This window comes from Cyanistes caeruleus, chromosome 8 (assembly GCF_971803275.1).
Source record: "Cyanistes caeruleus chromosome 8, bCyaCae1.hap1.1, whole genome shotgun sequence".
NCBI classification, from domain to species: Eukaryota; Metazoa; Chordata; class Aves; order Passeriformes; family Paridae; genus Cyanistes; species Cyanistes caeruleus.
In genome coordinates, this window is record NC_141708.1 from 13910641 (window position 1) to 13924474 (window position 13834).

Consider the following 13834-nt stretch of genomic DNA (forward strand, 5'->3'; position numbering starts at 1 on the left):
TTTTGACGTGCTGATAGCACATCCTTGATGAATGTCAACTTAAAACTCAGTTCAGGTATCCAGGTATAACTCAGCCAAACGGATTTTAAAGCTGCATATTTACTCTCCAGCACACAGTGCCTCAGACACTTATAGTGGCATTCTGTATATTCAGTTATTACTACTGAGCAGATCGCGTGGGGGTTCCTGGTATGTATTGTAAGAAATTCCTATGTATATTATATAATATGTATTATATTATATACATATATAGTATATATGTTATCTTAAACTTATATATTTTAAAATGCCACTACTAGCCAGCGCAGCTAAAAATGAAATACATTCCCAGTTGCTTCTGTGAACAGCAGAAGCAGCTTCTTAACGTGGCTCTTGCTTCTCTCTCACCATAACTACTTCTAACCTCAAGCACGGGTCCTTGGCTGTCTGACCTCTACACTCTAGTTATGCAATGTCCTTAGAGAATTCTGTGCACTGGCCACTGTGATGGAAACCAATGGGCCGGGAGTGCTTTGAGTTTATTAGTAATTGTTCTGCCAAAGTTGGTGTTTGTATGACAAGCGTGTAAACCTGTCAGATAATCAGCAGAGGTCCAGGTTGTCTGTAATTACTTCCACCTCCTGGGTAGGACCAGAGCTCACGAGGTGCCTCCTTTCTAAGATGAGCGCTATTCACCGAACACCTGCAGTGCCAGGCCCCTGTGCTACGCTCACCTGGAGGCCAAGCCTGAAACTAAAATCTGCTGTTCTGCCTTCATGGTGATCTGTTGGCAGTCGCAAGTCAGCAACACCTCTGCTATATTATTTGACACTTTACATCTAAAAAGTCTTCTCTTTCTATTTATGTAACCCATAGTCTTTGAAGAGTATGGAAAATGGCATTTCTCTCTGACCTCTAGAAGTTCAAGTGTCATGGGAAAAAAAAACAGGAACCCCCCCTTTACTCTTATGGACCTCATTTCAATATACTGTTTACAGTTTGACGGAATTGTATAATTTAATATTTCTCTTGTACTGTAGTTTATATTTATTTACAGATTTTTTTTGTACTGTGTGATTTGAATTTTTTGTTCCTTGCTATGATCAATGTTTTATGTAGTAGAGCACTTATGATCACAAATTAAGGTTTTTGGTTTGATTGCACTACATTAATTTTTTTAATGCAGTTCTGATTTTTTGACTGGACTAAATAAGCTGTGTCTTAATGTATGTGATAAGTACTTTTAAATTTTTATTTCATGTGGTCCATTTATTTTTTGCATTGTATGTCAAAGCGCTAATTCTCTTGTTGTGCATGTGTAAGATTTAATGGCTCCATTGTATTATTTGACCATGTCATTTTGGAAACACATTCCCAGCTGTAACGTTGTGTATGGTAGTTTTCACTGGATGCTAGACTTTTCAAAACCACTATTCTTCTAATAAATTTTGTTGTGAAAAACTTTGAGGGGTTCCAATTCTGTTGTTTCTAATGTGCTTTCTAAATGCCTGTACTAGTAGCCCAAGGACATGAGATGCAAACTATCACAAGGGGGGAGAAGCAGGGGAGGAAGTGAAATAGAAGGTAAAGCAATTTCTGGCTGCAGGACTGAGCTCCATACTCCGTTGGGTTCTTGTCCTAAATAGGATTGACGATAAAGCTGCTTTAGCAGCTGGGTAGGGAATACATGTGAAAGCTGAAACGCTGTCTCATAGCAGCCCAGTCTCATGAACTCCCGTACTCTAATTTGTGCTTCCCTACTGGCCACCTTAATTTCCTTAATGGTAAATAATTTATCCAGTGAAGAACAAACAATCTCTCAGGAGGGAAAATAAAAGGTGGTGTAGCGATGTTCACTGAGCACTTAGTAATGAGCCAAGGTAGGCACGGAGGCAGTGGAAGCGTGGCCCAATCCCGATGTGGGTCGGTTTTGGGCTGTGGGGTGGCAGCGGGCAGAGCACCGGTTTGGGCAGCAGAGCTTTGTACCGGAGCACACGTCACCAGGCACAGGCATCTTGTTTAGCTGCTCACCAGGGCACTGGTGTTGCTTTTATTTCCTCTACAGCTTTATTTTCTCTGCTCTTCTTTCACAGAGGGGGCAGGTCCCCAGCCTCCCCATTAGCACAGGGAAAGCTCCAGCAACTCCATCTTGCTGTCCCTCTGCATGGGGGCACAAGGCACATCCAGCAGTGACACCACACTGCAGCCGGCCCTTCTGCACGATCCATGTTTACTTTCTCGTGACTGTACTTTGGGTTGAACTACTTTTGATGTTATGCATTATTGATACTGAAATGCTGAATACTAAAAAGTAGGTTACACTAAGTGGTGTATAATGGAGCCCACGTGAGTTTAGGCATTTCTGCTAACCTTTGTGTTCAGTTCTAGGATGATTTTGAGAGTGATGCATAGGGATTTCCTAGCTTTAGGAAAATTCATAATGCTGCACAGTATCTAGCCCAGGTTTCTTTTCTCCTGAGAAATTTTCCTTCTTAGCATTTGCTATTGAAAAGTAGGTAATTTAGGTTTTACATTTTTCAGTGCCTTTTTTGTTTTTTAAGACTCTTAAATAACTGTTCCATTACAAACTAATTATTGTATTCCTTGTATACTAATACCGATATTAAAAACAAAAAGAAAAATGGTAATTGGGTGTTGTCATTGGTTTAGCTTCACCAGGCAAATCTCTCTTAAATAAAAATCTTGGTTTAACTAGAGGCTAGATCTTACACTTATTCAGGAATAGTGAGTTTTTCTGTGTAAATAGCTTGAAAGCCTTGTGCAGTAAACTATCATTTATCTTTCTTTTTTTCTCTTTGTCTGAATACATCTGTCAAATCTATGAAAATAGCCTTTGAAAGTGATGAACCATATTCCCATCTGCCATTCTTTAGGATGCATTACACTATGCAGGCTTATCCCAGAACGTTTTTAATTGACACTTTTACCCCTGCGATCATCACAAATACCAAGTTTTTCTGCTTTTCCTGAAGGACTTGCTGATGGTCTCACACTGCTAAGAGGAAATTGTTCAGACTTAAAGGAACACAGTCTTGCTTTCTTCTTTTAAAAGCTGTTTCCTGTATCGTGACAAGATTGCACTAGATGTTGCACCCAGACCCAGAAAGAAGCTTCCATGCTGTTGTCTTATAAAAGTAGAAAAGAAACGCAAGTAGTCCTGTTAGGCAGCTTTAAAAGTCACCTGCTGATTTCCTTCAGCTTGTTTGGACTCAGGGTGGATTTTGAGCTGCTCAGTTTGTTACTTGAAGAGGCAGCTGCCTCTTTTGTACCTGCAGGAGCATATCTGGTCACCTTCTGAAGTTACAGATCCTTTGTGGAGTAGCAGTGGACTGTACCCCCACATACACCTGGGTCACTTGCTACAATGCAGATACTCCCTCAGATGTGAAATGAGAGGCTCTGCTCATTGCTCGTCTGTGGAAGTGAGAGCTGCTGGGAGGGGAAGAGCAGGAAGCTTCAGCTTCAAGTGCACCTGCAAGTTTTGGCATTTACATTAAACCCATAAGGAGGCAACTCCCTGAGCTCAGCATAAAAGATCTGAAAGTTGGAAATAAACTTAAATTTTGTGAGTGAAGCTGGTTTAATTAAGGGAGTTCCTGAGCATCACAGTTACACCTTCTCATGTAACCAGAGCTGAGCCTTTGTGTCGTGGCTCCTCAGAGTCAAACAGCAGCAGTGCAGAGCTTGCTCTGGCATCTGCAGTAAGACGGATCATCAGTGGCTTTCCTGCCTGAGCATGCTGAGCTCTCTAATTTCCTAGAGGCATGACAAAAGTGGGTCTGGGGGAGGGGGAGGAATTAAATCCTGATTCAGGAAGATACTTCAGCAAATCACTGTTTTCTTAATCTGCCAACTGATCTGGCAGATGCCCAAACAAGGGTACTGGCTGAATGGAGGTTTTAACTGGAATTGAGTAGCAGGTTCTTGGACCTGTTTAGGAATGTGATTCATGTACAGAGGAACAGAGGTACAGATGAAAAGCAATTTCAAAAAACTGAGCTTGAAGTGTTAGGGCAAATCTAGGATTATGGACTTTGATACAATGAAGATGGAAAAGAGATTAAAGAGAAAGTTGATCTTTTTAATGTAATTATTCTTGAGACAATTTAATAGATGTTACAATGCTGGAAGGATCCCTATTTGTGAGAGTGCTGTTTCCTCTGATCTGGTACATTTGATGCAGACTCTCTAACTTGAAATCCAAGGTGTTCTCAGCTGTCTAGTAGGAAAATCAAAAGATGTGAATGACTTCACACCTATGAATTATGAATTAATTAAGTTCCTTCTTACCCACTTACTTGAAAACCGCAGACAACACAACCTTTAAAAGCTCCCTTTTGGTATCATGAAAAGGGAACACAAAGCAATTGCATCTTGTTTTTACTGGTCACTTTGAATGTATCAAAATTACAGATCACATTTGAAATAGAACTTCTAAAAATCTTCTCTTGCTGCCTCCTCCTCTGCAGGTGTCTCACAGCTCTGCAGGAGTCTGTTCCCAACACACTTAACTAAAAGGCAGATTTTCGTATGAGATGGCTACAGCTCAGATTTCCAGGAATTGTTTAAAGGCTCAACTAAAATTAGAAGTGCTTAAGGTATGCTTCAGAGCATAGAAATACAAGCACTGCTGCCTGAACATACACAAGTTGTATACATGAAAATACAGCTGCATCCCCCTAAGGAGCTGACCGGAGTCCTGGACCATAACCCACCCAGCCCTCGCATTAACACTATGAGGGATGGGCCAGAGGCTTCAGCTGTCACCTGTTCTCGAGCCTGCAGTGGATCTGTTGATGTGTGGCTCCTGCCTTGTCTCCCTTGCTGTGGTTTCCAGGCCTGGCTTGGTCACAGCTTGCTTGCCTACCTTTGCTGGGCTCCTGCTCCAGGTGCAGATCAGTCAGCCGTGTGCTGACAGGAGGAGTGGTTTGTCTATACAGGATTATCAGCAAACTGCCTGTAAAAATTACAGTGCTAAATAGGTTACACCTGCTAAGGTTTGGATTTTTTTTTTTTTTTTTTTTGCTGATGTGCACTAAGATCCTATTGTCACATGTCCCAGATCCCTCCTGCCCAGCTATTAAAGTATAGGGCTTGTTTAACTCATTTGGAATGACATTCCTAATTTTGAAAGGGGCTTTTATGGTTTCCTTTCTTAAAGCCAAGCCTTTCTTCCTGAACTTTAGAGGAAAGCCCTGACACTAATTGTTGCGTTACTCTGGGACTGCAGGGAAAACATGACACCAGGAGAAGCCAAACAGCTTCCCTGCACGTGTGAAGAGGTTTTTCATACACAAAGCCATTATTTATGCTGGGTCCCTTGCTATAATCTAAGCCTGAGGTGGTTGCTTGGAGGATCCACTAGTTTCCACCACATTCCCCTTTCAGGTGAAGATGGTAGCATACTTTTATCATGCTTTCAGGTGCTCTGTGGTCACACATGGGATCTTCCTCAGATTCCTTTCAGGCCCTTAAAGCAACTAGCTGCATGTGAGGTGTTATCAAGGGTTTAAAACAAATTTGATTTCGAAAGGAGACTGTAAAAAAAGAACCAGTAAGATTCTGGTTTTGCATGAGAAGATATCATAGCAAATATACTGTTTGTACAGAAATACAAGTTTCTTTCTTGTTTCTATCCATCAAGCATCAGCTCAAGTTGTGAAAGCTAAACAAACTTACTTGGTACCTGAAATGTGGTTGTTAATAACTAAGTTCTGGTCAGACCATGGTGGCAGCTGCCTGGGCTTACTGCTCACTAGAGCTGCAATTCAGCAGCTTTGCTGCTCATGCACAAAAGCAAGTAGACTTTTTTTCTCCTGTTTCAGTCCCTGTATTGGCTTTTCTCTTACAGACACAAGCGTGTATAGTAAGGGTGACCACATGACTGCTCTTTAATGCTAGCCACATTGCCCATACCTGTCCTTACATTGGTCCCTTTACTTTTGTTTGAGTGTAGACTGGATTGCCAGTTGATAAAAGGAAAAATAATGTAACTCAGGATTTAAAAGAAATACGATCTGCACTCAAATATATTATTTGAAATTTGGAATAATAGTTTTCTAATGTATGCTGTAATAGAATAATAATTATAAAGCTTAAAATCAAAGTGACAAAGGTAGTGTCTTAGTGCTGGCAGAGAGCAGATTGATGGGGGTTGGGTTTTGGCTTTTTCATCTGATTTTTTATAGCTCATGAGTAAAAGGACTTTCATTGCAAGATTTATAAGAGTAGCATGGCCTCAGCAGGACAACAGGGGATTTGGTACTCACCTTCTGTGGGTCAGAATTCCTATGATGTGCATTGTTTGAGCTCTGGTGTCACTATGTGAACATCTGAGTTGCTGCGAGGAGGGTTTTTCAGACGTGGTTTAGCTGCGATTTCTGGGTATGATCCTGTTCTGCATTTCTCTGGTCATAAGAAGCACAGTGCAAATTCCAACATCCTGTTAGCACTATTGTCTCGTTACAACTGTGTGGTTAAGCGTGAGTTCATTTCTGTGAGCTCTCAGGGTTTGTGTAGTGCACTTACTGTTAATATGATAAAAAACGTCTGTGGTAGAGGAGATCTGTGATTGCTTGATGGGCAGCATGTGCTAATGGGTCATCATGGCTTTGGCTTTCTCTGTGAAGGTTAAGGACTCATTTTCCTGCTGGAGGGACTAGGAAAGCACAGAAGTCAGAGGGAGGCAATCTGTTAAGGCATCTCGGGGGGATCTGCAGGGCTGTGATGCTTCCTCCTTCCTTGCTGCACGTGAGGAGTGATGAGTCACCTCTGCTTTTTCCAAAGGATCTGTTCCTTTGCAGGCATAAGCTGTTGATAATTTTTTTCATTTTATTTTTCCTTTTATGACAAACCAGCAATTGATGGGTTTTGTCACCAGTATAAAGAAACAAACAATACCTATCATTATGCTGTGGAAAGTCACACAGACATAAAGTACATTTCAACTGCAGCATCCATTTATAAAGGGTAAAATGGCAGTCGAGGAGGCTTTAAATATGGTAAATACACCTAAAGTAAACTGGGTGTATTAGTAGTGATGGAATGTTTCATACTAAGCAAGGTGTTTTTCCTACCTCAAGGTTTTCCTTACCTCAGTTTACCACGTAGCTGCACAAATATTGGCTGTGTGGGGGAAGATGGACCCTTTCTTAGTGGACATTTGCCGGGGTCAGATGTGGTTTGGTTTTGTTAGTCTTCCTCTAGCATTTAGATGTGTGCCAGTAGAAACAAAGGAGAAAAATGATTGTGAGCCAGGATATCAAGACTCTTTTAAGAGAGGGAGGAAGGACAAGAGTATGTAATGACAAGGGTTAAAAAAAAAAAAATTATGTGAGGGATGTGCAGAAATGGAAGGATGAGAGGTTTGAGCTGAAGGGGAGGGGTGTGCATTAGCGCAGAGGAAATCTCTCCTCACTGGTATGCATAGAGACATTTCCTGCCTTATGTTTTGGTTTCTTAATAGTTATCTGACTATAAAATTAACCTACATCATTTAATGGTAGTTGAATGGCAGCTAAATTAACCCACTTTCAAAATAGAGCTTACCTAGCCCGTCAGCTCTGAGACAGCCTTGTCCCCAGGCATCCAGGGCTGCAATCCACATCTCTGCCTTAACCTATTTCCCAAGCAGCCAGCCAAAGTGGTGCATCAGAAACAGGCTTTGCTGCTCAGCCCAGCAGCTGACAGAGAGCATGGACATGTATCAAATCGCTAATTCGTATTTCACCAGGCATTCCCGTGCAAGGAGGGATGGCGTTGGCTCGTGGGGAGTGCTGCCGTTAGAAGTTGTGATACTATTTCTACCAACAATGTGGCCTTGATTATCTGAGGCCCAATTAACTGAATCTCCGGGTTATCTGAAATGGGGTCATATCCCCCAACATCTGTTAATTACACCCAGGGTACCCTCTCCTCTCCAGATGTCGCCACTGGCCCCTCCCAGGCTTTGGCAACCGGGCTGTGCTGAGTGTGGTTATCTCTAGTGAGTGCTCTACCTAGCTCCTGCATTTGTTTTTTCATATCCATGTTGGAAAAAAAACCCAACCTGGATAATTGGAGAATTTGAAATCCTTGAAGACTTCTAAAAGTAGGCAATGGCTGTGCACGGCAACGTGTCTGTTGGAGCTGGGACCAGGAAGGTCTCAGGGGAGGGTGCCAAATGCATTTGAGTTTTCTTCCACCTTTCAGTGTACATTCAGCTTAGGAGGGAAGATGGAATTTCTCACCACACAACCCATCCTTCTCACAAGCCCTCATTTACTGCAGATGAGTGCACCTTCAGTGGTAGTTTGCTAGTTGTTGAATCTCTGCAGTTGCAGAGTCCAGCTGACATATGTGTGCATGTCCGAAGGCTGGGGAGGGAGAGCTTTGTCCCCAGTCTGCTGCAGGACAGACAGGAACTGGCAGCGATGGACTTGGAGCAGGGGAGAGGCCATACACCTGTGTGTCACCTCAGCTCCAGAGCCAGTATATCTTCCTGGGACTGTTAAAGATACTCAGGGCATCCCTCCCTACTCCACAGTCCCTCTGGTTCATTCTCCCCTCTCTTAACTGGGTGCTGCTTTTTTTAAAACGTGCAAAGCTGTGAAAATCATTGTAAGAACTTCTTTTTTTTTTGGTTTTTTTTTTCCCTGCACGCTTTTGTTATCTGTCTTCTGGTGCTGCCTGTTTTTCTATCTATTCTGGTCTTCTGGTGCTATCTATCCTTTTGGAGCACCTAGCTCAGCAAAGATTCTGGGTACTGCCTCAGAAAGAAATAGTCATGGTAATTTTTTTTTCCTTAAAGGGAAGATCCCAAATGATCTTGATAATTAGAAAAATTAGCAAGGACAATTCTGGAAAGGTTTTGAAAGTTGATACATAGAATAATATTTCCAACATGATAAATTTCCCTTGGTTTTAAAGCAATAGCTCAGTGGTAAAATTTTTAATTAGTCATTAAATATTGTATTAGAAGTATCACAGTGATGATAAACTATTGTAGAATACAGTTGGGTTTTGCAGAAGGTGGGAGTCAAGCAAGTTATGACAGGAATATAAAAGAGCAGAACTTATTTGAGGCTGCTATTGGGTTTTTTTAATGTAAAACCAACTTTGATTTGTTAAATTTCTATTTGGTTACAGGTGGGGAGAAGTTATTTTTAATGTTTAACTAATTTTAAAAAATAAACAAACAAATAAAAGACACTACTCTGAAGGGTTAAAAGTCTGAATCTATAATGGATGTCTGTTATTTGTCCAGTCAGTTGGCCGATTGTACAACCTGGATACCTTGATGAATACATGCAACTGACAAAAAACCCCAGCCAAACAAAACCCATCTATAACTTGTTTCTTCCTGCTTTTCAGTTGAAATACAAGCTCAGTCCATCCCCATGTGCGTCACCAAGGACAGAGTAAATTCAGGGGCCTTGAGAACCTGGCAGCAATATTTCCATAGTTATTTTGGCTGTGCTTTGCACAACTTCAGCTTTTAATTTAGAGAAGGAGAGTGCTTCTTCTCCACCCTAGCTGTTATGTGGAGCCACAGCTCTTTGCATGCTGCTTTCTATTTTTTTTCAGTGCAGTGAGAGAGAATTACTGTAGCACCCACAGAGGTGTGAAGGGACTCATTCATCTGTGTGGGGAGTGTGAGGTGCCAGGCATATTTCTGAGGATTGAAATACAGGCATTTAAACTGGTGCATCCAGTGTCAGCCTTTAACTGGGGCTTTGAAAGAAGAGCTCCAGAAAATCTTGCTTCAGTGGCTTACACTATTCATGCCCACGGCTGATTTGCCCATCCCCTTCAAGGGATGGCCTCATCCGTTCTGCCAGCAGAAGGAAGTGTGTCCTGCCCCTCTCAAGGCACGAGGTCTGTGCTGCAGCTATGAGTGGAGATGGGTTTGAGCACAGTCAGATGGTCCCACGCCTTTCCCAGCGTGTTTGCTTTTGCACGGCCATTCCTGCAAGCTGAACTGGGACTGGCAGAGAACCCATTTCCCCCTTCTGCTGGCTAGGATCTCTGCAGCCCTCCAGCACAGGCAAAGCAAATCTGTCCTTGGGAACCCACAGCACAGCCCCTTGCAAGGGCACGCGCAGCATTCAGGATTCACTGCGCCCCTGGGGCTGGCGTCAGCTCACCTGACTGCCAGCAGTGAGCAGGTCCCCTTTAAGAGGCTGTTTTTCCTTTGCAACCCCTCAAAAAGGCATTTCCACTCACCCTGAAAAATAAATTTAGGTGTTTGAAACCATCAGGGCTGGAGGTGCCACCCAAGGGCAGTGAGACGCTGCGAGTTCAGCTGATGGAGGGCATTGCTTCCCGGTTAGTCCTCCTTCTTAGTTATCCATGTTTCTCAAATCTCTGCTTTTAGTCAGGTTTCCAAGACACCCTTCAGCTTGGTGGGGTACTCAAGTGGTACCTCTGGTTTTGGGTGGTGCAAGGCATCTCTCTGCCAACCAGCACAGAGTCAGCTGTGTGGCAGCAGAAGAGGGAGGGGAAAGGTGATCCCTGTAAAAATACTGAATTGGATTTTATAAGTTTATAGCTATGTTTTGTTTCTTTTACAGAACTATAATCCTGGTGCTTAGAGTGGTCTGAAAGGAACAGAAACACTTAGCCTTGAACTTTTGTTCTGCTGCTGCTTCTTGTGCCTCTGAGGTACAAAACATACCTGTAAACTTATAATCAATCAAACCGATGTTCAAGGGCTAAAAAAAGAAACCCAAAAAGGGTACAGGCTTCATGTTCAATAGTGAGAAACTTGGGGTGGGCAAACCAGAAGATTGCAGTTGGCAATTGACAGGTTTTCGGAGACCGGCTTCTCAGGTAGGTTGGTATGAACCAGCTGATTTCTTTCTCCCTTTCTTTCTTCCCCTCTTGCTCCCTGCCTAAATACACTATAGAACCAGAGACAGGCTGGGCTGCCCCTAAAACTCTTTTTTTTAATGGCATTTACAAACAGAGCAAGCACAGTGTCACCCTGGTACAATAGGAAGGAAGACATATGACAACCCCACCAGAGGGCTGGGGGCACTGCAGGAGCTGGGAAAAGCTCCTCAAGCTATACAGGGAGGAACACCGGTAACTTGGCCCTTCCTCCCCATACTGTAAATCCTCTGTCTGTGCAGTCTGTAGGTGTTACGGACTGACAAACCTCTGCCTTCCCCCAGCCCCTTCATCCCCAACTGCGTGGCCTTTGTTGGAAGCCCCAGGTCCCCTCCAGCAAGAGCTGGGGGAGGGTTGACTTTAAACTCCACTAAACAGTGGAGGCACAATGCAAACAAATGTATTGCAGCACGCAGCTATGCAAATAGCTTCAGAGCGCAGCACGTTTTCCCCAGCATTAATTGCTGCACCGCCAGGGTTGCGTAGCAACAGCTCCGCTTGTGCCTCTGACAGCTCCTGCCCCTTGATGCCTCTGACACCTTCTGTGGCAGGCAGGGAAGGCAGGGAAGGGGAAGAGAACAGGGCTGCCCTGGGAAATCGAGAAGGGCTGGGAGATAGTGAGGGACTCCGGTGATAAAATTCACTTGGGACACGAGGGTTGTCTTCTGCTGGCCCAGGGTAACGTGTGCAGTGGGGCTGGAAGGACGGTGTTGGGGCACAGGAACAGAGGAGATCCAGCAGCCACAGCCTTGTGAAGGCAGCATTCGAGGCTGGTGGGCAGAAAGGGCAGACCTGCCATGTCCCAGGCTCTGCAGGAAAGCTCACTGACAGGTGGGCTGTCTCTCCCATTGCAGTGAATCCTTCTAGGCATCCCATACACCTTTGTGACTGCACTTGCAGCTTGGCTAGAGACATAGAGGGTCCCCAGATAATCTCTCACTGGTTGTGAATCTCCTTTTGGTTTGTGGCTTTTCCAGCCCTTGAGAAAGGTGGCTCGTTTCTCATGCACACCCAAACCTAGGAGAACCCTGGGCCAGACCTGTGGGAAGGGGTGAGTACAGGCACCAAGTAGACTGTAGGTGGGATGGGCAGCCCTGGGCTCCCTCGCTGACCTTTCCAGACCAGCAGTTTCTGTGGGGCTGGCCTGTGTCCCACAGAAACGTCAGGACTCTGCCTGCATGTTCAGAGGCAGGACTGGCTGCCCCCTGAGAATAACTTTTTCCTCCTATTTTAAACCGTGTTCCTAATTTCTGTCCTCTGGGTTTACCAGTCAGTCTTTAGCTCCCACTGTGCCAGGCTGAGGAACTTGTTTGCACCAGGCACCTTTCCCTAGAAAGACATTTCAGCTCTGCAGTTAGCTCACCTCTACTCTATTCTGATAAGCCACATTAAAAAAAAAAAAAGTAGTTTCTCTGCAACAGTTTGTACTGTCCATAAGCAACTCTGCTTGAAAATGTGGGGCTACATGTGGATATAACTCCACTCATACATGTGAGCCAGAAACAGCTCTTCACCAAAACTGCCTTAAGTAGGGAGCATGTGGGCAATCCTGTGTCCATCAGCTGCCTCACAAGAGAATGCCCATGGGCATGTTTTATTTATTAGCAGTAGCCAGAACAGACAGGAATAGTGGGAAATGCTGGACAGGTACCAAGGCACACAGATTAGCAGGCGCCGGAGAGCACAGAACTCTGTGTCTGGGAGATCTGGGGATGGAGAGGCACAGGCTGCAGCTCAGCACCCTTGGGGACACAAGGAGAGGAAGGACAGAGTTGGAACCTAGCCTCCCACAGAGCCTGACCGCAGGTGGCAGTGAAAGCTTTGCCCCAAGGTTATCCTTAGACACCCAGAAAAAGGTGATGCTGCCTGCAGTACCCAAACAGGGGTGGACTGGGGAAGGAGTAGATGAGCTCAAGGTGAGAAGTTGCAGCCTATCTTTGAGCTGAAATGGCGTGACACCAGAGGACCCTGAATGCAATGTGCCAGGTGAACTGTGTCACTGAGTGTAAGATGGGTCTTCTAAGTAGAAAGGGCATCAAAACTGAATGTCTTTATTTCCTTTATCAAGCAGGAAAAATATTTATCTCTGTTTTTTAAATTTATAGCTCTGTATATCTCTGATTGTCTCCTTGGAGTACAGTAGGGCAAATAAGGTGACAATGAGCACGAAGGCCGCAGTCACACTTCAGAGGAATAAACTAGGTGAAAGGCAAGGCAGAAATGCCACTGGAACCTTCAGGATCAGGGAGCCAAGGTCCCCTCTGCCATACAAGCAGGACATGAGCCTTTTCCATCCCACGTTTTTCATCGCCAGTGCAAAGCGGGCGTGACCTGCAGCTGGCTGTGCTCGGCATCAGGGCTGCAAGGCAGAAAAGGACAGTGCCCAACCACTTTGGTTCCTTCTCCCAGGCCAGGGGCTCTGTACACAGGTTTGCAACCTCCTCCTTACCAGACATCACCCAGCCTTTCCCCAGGCAATCACTTTGCCTATGCTATGGATTCTTCCTTCACAGCCATGGAGTGTAGCACCCGAAGGTGCCCCAGCAAGGAGTGAGATGGCTGTTTTGCCACCATAAGCCCTTTCCACAGCTGCTCAGGGAGCATGGCAGTAGGGGGACCAGGGCAGGGCCCCATCTCTGCTGCTGCCGTGATAAATTCAGCCTTCCAGGGGGAAGATGGCTGTTTCTCTTCAGAGCTGGGCTTGTGAGTAGGTAAAGGGAGTCACCGCCCTCTTTGCAAAGGTGGAAAAAAGATTACGCTGAGCTCTGCCTCTTCAAAAAGCCCCCTGCTCAAAGCCCAGGGGGTTGAAAGGTTTTTTTATCCCCTTTTGTTATTCAGCAGAGCGAGGGGAGGAGCTGGGCTGTGTAAGAGATCCTGGCTGACATAACCCTTCCCATGCAGGGCTCTGGAGAGGGGCCAGGTTGTACCTGGGTATTTTTATTTAAACTAATCCCAGGCGTTCCAA

General features: G+C 44.6%; 1 protein-coding gene across 21 annotated transcripts in view; it reads left to right on the forward strand.

The window, feature by feature from the left end:
* LCOR (ligand dependent nuclear receptor corepressor) overlaps positions 1-13834 on the forward strand; it is a 91270-nt gene that overhangs the window by 64627 nt on the left and 12809 nt on the right. For 7 of the 21 annotated variants that reach the window (XM_086901252.1, XM_086901255.1, XM_086901257.1 and 4 more), the window contains one exon: positions 10551-10641. The exons of 11 other annotated variants lie outside the window; for them this stretch is intronic. The gene's annotated coding sequence lies outside the window, so the exon portion shown is untranslated. Of the gene's footprint in view, positions 1-10550; positions 10810-13834 lie in introns of all 21 variants that reach the window. 3 more of the 21 variants (XM_086901260.1, XM_086901253.1, XM_086901258.1) reach the window with 1 other exon arrangement.